The sequence below is a fragment of the Aquarana catesbeiana genome, linkage group LG02, assembly GCF_042186555.1.
Source record: "Aquarana catesbeiana isolate 2022-GZ linkage group LG02, ASM4218655v1, whole genome shotgun sequence".
NCBI classification, from domain to species: Eukaryota; Metazoa; Chordata; class Amphibia; order Anura; family Ranidae; genus Aquarana; species Aquarana catesbeiana.
Genome location: NC_133325.1, coordinates 757,308,211 through 757,316,963, shown reverse-complemented (window position 1 = coordinate 757,316,963; position 8,753 = coordinate 757,308,211).

Sequence of the window (8,753 nt, the reverse complement as noted above, 5' to 3'; positions counted from 1 at the left end):
GCCCATTTGTAGGCACTGATTGGGCACATGTGGATGGCCATGGGGTACATACCCGGCCATCCACATGTTGCCCCTTCCCTGGTGGTCCTAGTGGCGATCCCTGGCGGTCCAGTGTGGTGATCTGAGGGGGGGCTGCGCTGATAAACAATCAGCGCAGACCCCCCTGTCAGGAGAACCGCCGATCGTCTCTCCTCTACTCGCGTCTGTCAGATGCGAGTGAGGAAAAGCCGATCAACGGCTCTTCCCATTGACAGCGTGATCAGCCGTGATTGGACACTGCTGATCACGTGGTAAAGAGCCTCCGCCGGAGGCTCTTTACCAAGATCGGTGGAGCGGTGTGTCAGGCTGACACACCGCTCCACCGATCGCCGCGATGCGCGCCCCCGGGGAGCTCCGTCTGAGAAACCTTCGGAGTTTATTCCGACGGCAAAACCGGTCGTGTGTACAGGGCATAAGCCCTTCAAAAGAAAAAGGGAGTGGTAAGTTGATCCACAGCAACTGTATAAGACAGTGGTGTCCAACCTGAGGCCCAAGGCAGCCCAACATAAAATCGTAAATTTACTTTTTTTTTGTAAAAATGTGTTTACACTTTACACTCCAATTCACATGACAGGAGATCCACATATCTCCGGGGCGGCTTGCACAGAAGTCCTGTGCGTCTTTGGCTCGATTTCAAGGCCGAATTCAGGCAGAAATTTGGCCCCGACTCGGACCCGGAAAATGGAGAACAGGGACGCACAGGACCCCTGCTGTGAGCCAAAGAAAAAATTCACAGGTGTCCCTTTACTGGACTTTAAGTTTTATCTTCCCAAAGAAAAATATCCTACTCTTGACAATCACGCCTTATTCATGTCACCAGTTTTCAGCAGCACCTGTATTTGTGAGCAGCTATTTTCAAGAATGAAGCACACAAAGGGCAAAATTTGAACCAAAATATGTGATGAGCACCTTGAGAATTAATTGAGAATTGCTACTATCCAGCCAGATACTGATGTGTTAGCTTATCGAAAACAGTGTCAAATATTAATAGTTTTATGGTGCCCTCTTTTATAATAAATAAAAAAAAAAAAAAAAAATTACAAAAAAATGAAGTTTTATTACTCAGATAGGTATATTGTCTATATCAGTGATCGTTAAATTGTGATCTGCCTGACTTTTTCTGCTAATCAGCTATCCTTATAGTTCGTGTATTTTATGTGTGGTCCAAGACAATCTCTCTTCTTCCAATTTGTCTCAGGAAGGTCAGAAGTTTGCACACTGTGGTATAAGAGTAGTCAGCGCTACTGCAGTTATAGTGGCAGCCGCTGTTTTTTTTTTTTTTTTTTTTTGGGGGGGTGGCAAACAACCACCCTCCCCATCCATCCTGGTCGGCCGGCGGGCCCCTCCCCGCTCCGGCGGCAGTGGCTCCTGTGTCCTCTTCTGCATCACGGCCCCGTGCGTCTCCTCCCTCCTCCTAAGCATCCAATAGGATCACCCGTCCTTTCAGCCAATCGGGTGATGGGTCTCAAGACCCGCTTTCTAATTGGCTGGGAGGAGGATCAGTGTGGCAATAGCAAATATTATTCGCTATGGTCACACAACTGGGTGGGATCGGAGCACAGTGATCTGCGCCCCAAGCAAACCCTTTTTTGAAGCCTATTAGAGCCTTTGGCTCTAATCACATGCTTCAAACCCCCCCCCCCCCCAACCCCATTGGAATCCATGGTCCGGCACCCTGTATGTAGATCAGGGGGCCAGACACATGTATGGGGGGGCGGCACCGGTGCACCCCTAATGGCTGGGCCGCCGCTGGTAGCAATCTTCTGGGTCCTGTGCCAAGTGGTTTTCCCAAGTACACACTGATCACAGGGGGTTTCTTGCTCAACACTGCTGCTATTCTCAGAATGCCTTGTATTATTTTTTTTTAATGAATACAATGTGTTCTCTGATGGGCGAGGTGGAGAGAAGGTGTGTTGTCATCTTTATATTATTTATATAAGAACTTTCTATGTGTCTATGTGAGGTTAGGCACTGATGTTGGACAAGAAAGCCTGGCTCGCAGTCTCCGCTCTAAATCACGGGTTAAGGTCAGGACTCTGTGCAGGCCACTAAATTTCCTCAACCCCAAACTCGCTCATCCAAACTATATTGCCAAAAGTATTGGGCCACCCCCCCAAATTATTTGGTGGAGGGGGGGGGGGTTATGGTGTGGGGTTGTTTTTCAGGGGTTGGACTTGTCCCTTAGTTCCAGTGAAGGGAACTCTCACGGCGTCAGCATACCAAGACATTGTGGACAATTTCATGCTCCCAACTTTGTGGGAACAGTTTGGGGATGGCCCCTTCCTGTTCCAACATGACTGCACACCAGCGCACAAACAAGGTCCATAAAGAATGGATAAGTGAATTTGGGGTCGAGGAACTTGATTGGCCTGCACAGAGTCCGGACCTCAACCTGATAGAATACCTTTCGGATTAATTAGAGCGGAGATTGCAAGCCAGGCCTTCTTGTCCAACATCAGTACCTCACAAATGCTCTTCTGGAAGAATGGTCAAACATTCCCATAGACACACTCCTAAACCTTGTGGACAGCCTTCCCAGAAGAGTTGAAACTGCTATAGCTGCAAAGAGTAGGCCAACTCAATATTGAACCCTACGAACTAAGAATGAGATGCCATTAAAGTTCATGTGCGTGTAAAGGCAGGCGTCCCAATACTTGTGGTAATATAGTGTATGTATAATAGGCTTTAGTAAAGTCTAGAGAAATAAAATCTTTGTTATCTGTGAAGGTTCTCAATGACCCAGGTCACGGTATGCCTAGTAGTAGTTTGTCACATTAAAATTGGACTTGTTCTGTAATGTTGAAAATGTTTTGTAGCTTCTCCAATCCACTTCGTAGTGTCAGGAAGACACCGCAGCATTTCCATTCACACCTTAGGACACCCTAATCCAATCACCATGGATTGTGGAAATGTTGATTGTCCAAGAGGGGGGTTGGGAGGTGTGAAAGTCGTAGGGTCATTCCATACTGGTTACATAAGTCCCCAGGTTTTACCCCTTACATCCATCCATTTTTGGTGCTGGAACCATTGTGCCAAGAAATGCCTGGCAATAGATTCCATTTGCGAAACCCAACATTTCGCCAAGGGCTCATTCACATTAGCTTTGCTCCCTTGAGAGTGATCTGCATTTGGATAGCTATTCAGAAAGCATTTGACAGGTGGCGAGTAGGCGTTGTATTGTCTTTAACCGTGGGGCCCCCAAAAATCCATACCAGACCCTTATCCGAGCATGCAGCCCGACAGGTCAGGAAAAGGAAGAAAGGGGGGGGGGGGGGGGGGGGCATACCAAGCCCCTTCCGCTTAATATGGTGGGGGGGGGGCAAAGCCCTCTTCCCGACAACCCTGGGCGGTGGTTGTGGGGGTCTGCGGGCAGGGGGCTTATGATCCCACCCCCCCCCCATTAGAAGGAGTATGGGGTAGAAGTGTAAATAAAAACCAAGAGATGGCCCGGAGGGAGAAGACATGTTGAAGATTTTTAATAAAGTACTTGCCAAAACCGTCTCTTGTTTTTATTTACACTACGCTGCCTTTTTTTGGGGTGAACCCATACTCATTCACATGGGGGGTCTGGGAACTGGGGCCCCCCCCGTTAAAAGGGGGCTTCCAGATTTCGATAAACCCCCTGCCCGCAGACCCCCACAACCACCACCCAGGGTTGTCGTCAGGAAGAGGCCCTTGTTCCCATCAACATGAAGACAAGGTGCTTTAGGAGGCAGGGGGCACACCCCCATGTTGAGGGCGTGTGGCCTGGTATGGTCCGGGGGGGGGTTAGGAAAGGGGGAAAGCCCCCTTTCCTAACCTGCCGGGCTGCATGCTCGGATAAGGGTCTGGTGTGGTTCTTATTTTGGGGGGGGGGGCACACATTTTTTTTTTGGTGGTGGGGTTTTCCTCCAAAATCCATACCAGACTGAAGGGTCCGACATGGTCTTGGGGGGGAACCCCACACCATTTTTCTTTTCATCTTGGCGTGAGGTTCTCTTTCAAGACCCATACCAGACTCAGACTCAAAAGGGCCTGGTATGGATCTTAGGGGGGGGGGAGCCCCATGCTGTTTTTTTATTTACATTTTGGCGTGGGGTTCCCCTTCAATATCCTCAGCGCACAAGTCGCACCAGAAGTGGGATCATGATGATCCGACTTGGATGCAACTTCTATTCAAATCAATGGACTGAAAAGTCGGATCAGTTAAGACGGCTCTCATAGGGAACCATTGATTTTGAATAGGAGGCAGAGAAATGCTGCTAAAAGCCAACGTGGCTAAAACGTCATGGCGTGACATTAACGCCAATGCAAAAAGCTACTAAAAGTGGGTTTTTACAGCTGCTTTTTCCTGGCGTCAGTACTGGCTTTGCAGCTTGTTTTTTTTAATGCCCTGTGTGCATGAGGACTTACCCTGGCTTCACTCTCCAGAAAGCCAATGACATTGGACAGGCATGCAAGACAGGTGTGTAGACTTTTCAGACTTCCCAGGCTGCATGCCAGTTCCAAGTTAGTAACTTGCAAAGCAGTAAAGGATTAACAAGTCTCAAGTCGTATCAAAGTGGGACCAAAGTAGTGCTGGGGACTACTTTGAAGTCGCACAGATATGAACGGTACTCATTGGAAATCATGGGGTACGACTTGTCATGCGACTTTGCAGTCCCAAGTAGAGCTGGGTGAATTTCTCCAAAAAAAAGGAAAAAAAAAAAACAAAAAAAAAACAAAACACCTCGATTCACAATTCGAATATTTATTTATTTTAATGGACATTGCGCCGGTCCTGAGGAACTGCGGGCAGGAGTTTTTAGGTGAGGCCGTGGCTTCGGCCTAGTCTGCAGCGTCTGGCCTTGTGGACTAGGCCGAAGCCGCGGCCTCGCCTAAAAACTCCTGCCCGCAGCCCCTCAGGACCGGCGCGGTGTCAGCACCAGTCCTGGGGAGCTGTAGGCAGGAGTCTTTAGGCGAGGCCGCGGCTTCGGCCTAGTTCCACGGTGTCCGGCCTCGCGGACTAGGCAGAAGCCGCGGCCTCGCCTAAAAACTCTTGCCCGCAGCCCCTCAGGACCGGCGCGGTGTCAGCGCCAGTCCTGGGGAGCTGTAGGCAGGAGTCTTTAGGCGAGGCCGCGGCTTCGGCCTAGTTCCACGATGTCTGGCCTCGCGGACTAGGCAGAAGCTGCGGTCTTGCCTAAAAACTCCTGCCTGCAGCTCCTCAGGACCGGCGCAGTGTCAGCGTCGGTCCTGGTGGAAAACAAAAAAAAAAAAAAATCTAAAAAAAAAAAAATCTAAAAAAAAAAAAATCGATTTGCTGGAAATTTGAATCGATTTGACCTCTCAACTCGATTCAAGATTCAAAACGATTTTTGCCCTAGTTCCAAGTCGCATGACAAGTTGCACAAGTGGAAACCGAGCCCAAGACAATTTCAGCGCCAGCTGGAATGCCATCACTTATATATTCTGAGACAGCCCTGGATCTCTAACGCTTTAAAGCAGTATTAAATCCAAAGCCAAAATATTTATCTATTGCACTTTACCAATCTTTAGATGTTGTGGCTGCATTTGTTTTCTTTTTTCGGCTTTTCTCCTGTTTTCACCTGGTGATCTGGCCACACACCTCCTGTATTAGAATGCCTCCATTCTGGATGAAGGAGCACGGGCAGCGCCTTTGGACAGCAGCATTGTCAGTCGGGGAAAGGAGGGGAGTGTTAGATGAACTGCCAACACTTTATAATCAAGGATGAGCTCGGGCGTGTTCGCAACTCCACGTGCCGGTGTCCATGCCCCCACAGATCGTGAAATGTCTCACTACCTGTGATTAGCGCTGCGGAGTGCCAGCTTCCTGGCAGGCGTGGGCACGGGGAGTTGCGAATATGCCTAAGCCCATCCTTATTTATCTATCAGTTACAGCAACAGTTTTTTTTCCATTTTGGGATAAAGGTTTTACATAAACAAATAAAAGCTGAACAATGCAAGCATGCCTGTCAGTAGTAAATGGTTTGCCTCAACCCTGTAACTGCTACATCTGCAGGAGAGCTTGTTCTGTTGAAAAAAACAGAGACTTACTGGCTGGTTCAAGTAAAAGTATAAACCGAAAGTGTTTCTCCTGCGCTCGTGCAGGCGGTATTAATGTAAAATAGTAGTAATTTGGAATGGTAAATAGTACAGGACGATCATGCGTGTCCCGCTGCCTAAACTGACCAGGGGTGGTGCGAAAGAGTGGAAATGAGGGGGTGGAAGGCGCGTGATCTAATGAATCAAAGTGCTATAGTTTATTCATGAACAAAATAGATGAGTACAAAGAAATTACTACGAATTCATGCAAACTAGATTAAAAATGAGTTATGCCCATACAAAGGCAAAATGATCAAGGTAGGCTAACACGTTTTGAGGTGTTCCCTCTTCATCAGCGCTGGTTCGCCAGATGAAAATAAAGGAAAAAAAAAAAAAAAAAAAGGGAAGAAAACAAATGCAGCCATCACATCTAAGATTTGTTAAATATTTGCTTTTGTGTTTAATGCTGCGTTAGTTACCCCCGCATGTTACATTATCCCCCCACCACCATTGTTCATCCCTTCTATCCATGGTGTCAGACCCTCGCAGGACTCACCTTTAAATGCAATGCCGGCATTATTGATCAGCACATCCAGCCCCCCATACTTGTCCTTCAGGAAGTCCCGCAGGGATCGGATGCTGTTCAGATCATTGATGTCCAGCTGGTGGAATAGCGGGGACAATCCTTCCTTCTCCTTCAGTTCCTGCACAGCTTCTTCTCCCAGCTGAATGTTCCTGGCTGTCAGATAGACATCTCCCTTGAACTGCTTACACAGTGCTCTGACTATAGCCAGGCCTATCCCTTTATTGCTTCCTGTGACCACTGCCACCCGCACTCCAGACATATTGCCAGTCACTGGATGCAATCTGCAAAAGATGTACAGCCTAAGACACTGAGCTAACTTCTGCCAGAGGATGATGTTGGGAAGGGAAGCTCTAAAATTGCTCAGCTCCACCCAGCACAACAAACATGCACCCAACCAGACACTAGAGGCAGGCCTGCACCTGGCTGCTTCTGTCTCTCAGTAGCAGCTTGCCATCTAGTGGAGACAAAGAGAAATGCTACAAGTCATTACAAGGACTGGTTTTAGGCCCCATGCATACTGGACGTTAAAATGATGTTTAAGGCTCCATGCACACCGGACGTTAAAATAACTTTTTAAAAAATGCAGTAGCTTTACAGTGAGTCTTTCAACGTTTTTTAACGTTTTTGCAATAGCGTTTATTAGCGTTTTTTTAGCATTTTTCCACATTAGCGTTTTTTTTTAGCGGGTTTTTTTTTCAATGGATCAAAAACATTAAAAAACGCCGGTGAGCCACGTTCCTGAGCATTTATCGACGTTTGACGTTTTTTGTGGTCAATAAAACGACTCCTGAACGCGATTTTATGGCGTTCAGAAAACAGCCCATAAACTCCACTACTAATAAACATCCAAAAACGTCCATGTGTGCATGGACACATAGGATATCATAGAGGGGAGTTTATGAGCTGTTAAAAAAAAAACGCCCAAACTCCCAAAAACGGCCGTTTATGAGCCTGGATGGAGCCATAAAAACGCCAGTAGTTTTGCAGTGAGTCTTTCAATGTTTTTTAACGTTTTTGCAATAGCGTTTATTAGCGTTTTTTGATTATTATTTATTTTTTTAATAGATCAAAAACATTAAAAAACTCTAGTGAGCCTGCGTTTATGAGCGTTTATGAGCGTTTGGCGTTTTTTGTGGTCAGAAAAACTACTCCTGAACGCGATTTTATGGGGTTCAGAAAACAGCCCATAAACACCACTGCTGATAAACTTCCAAAAACGTCCATGTGTGCATGGACACATAGGATAACATAGAGGGGAGTTTATAGGCTGTTAAAAAAAAAACGCCCAAACTCCCAAAAATGGCCGTTTATGAGCTTCGGTGTGCATGGAGCCTAAAACTTCTGCAACATGAACAAATATTATTTACATGGAATTTGTAGCTATGCATTCCCCCCCCCAATGGATTTTCTGTTGGAAACAATGGAAGCACAACAAAATGCATATCAACAAATGTTATTGTGTGCTGCAATGCACTGACTTTCTGCCCTCGTTCACATTGACTGCAGCTTTGAAATCACGCAAATTCATCTGAAATCGCACGATTTCAAAGCCGCATGTCAGTTCGACTTCGGGTGTGACTTGGAAGACATCTGCGCGGCTTCATGCAGAGATGCCTATGCAAGTAGCACCCAAAATCGTAGTGCAGGAAATACTTTTATAAATCGTTTTGAACAGTGCGATTGCCGGCAATAGGGTGCGACTTGTCATGCGATTTGACCTGTCTAATGTGAACGAAGGCTTAAATTGGTTGTAAACCCAAAAAACAAAAAAAAAAAAAACAAGAAAACAAAAAAAAAAACCCCTGTAAGACAAAGGCATTAATGAGCTAGTATGCATCGCATACTAGCTCATTAAGAAATACTAACCTTTGATCAAAGCTGTTGCAGTGTTTTTTTCAGGGTTCACAAGCTCTGGCGCTGTGATTGGCTGGAGCCGCAATGACGTCACTCCTGCCGCTGGTCACGGCACGGCTGCTGAAGAAATGGCACGCTCGAAGACGTTGGCGCAAGCGTATATGGTAAAGATCTCCTAAACTGTGCAGGTTTAGGAGATATTTACAGTACCTACAGGTAAGCCTTATTATAAGCTTACCTGTAGGTCAGTGGT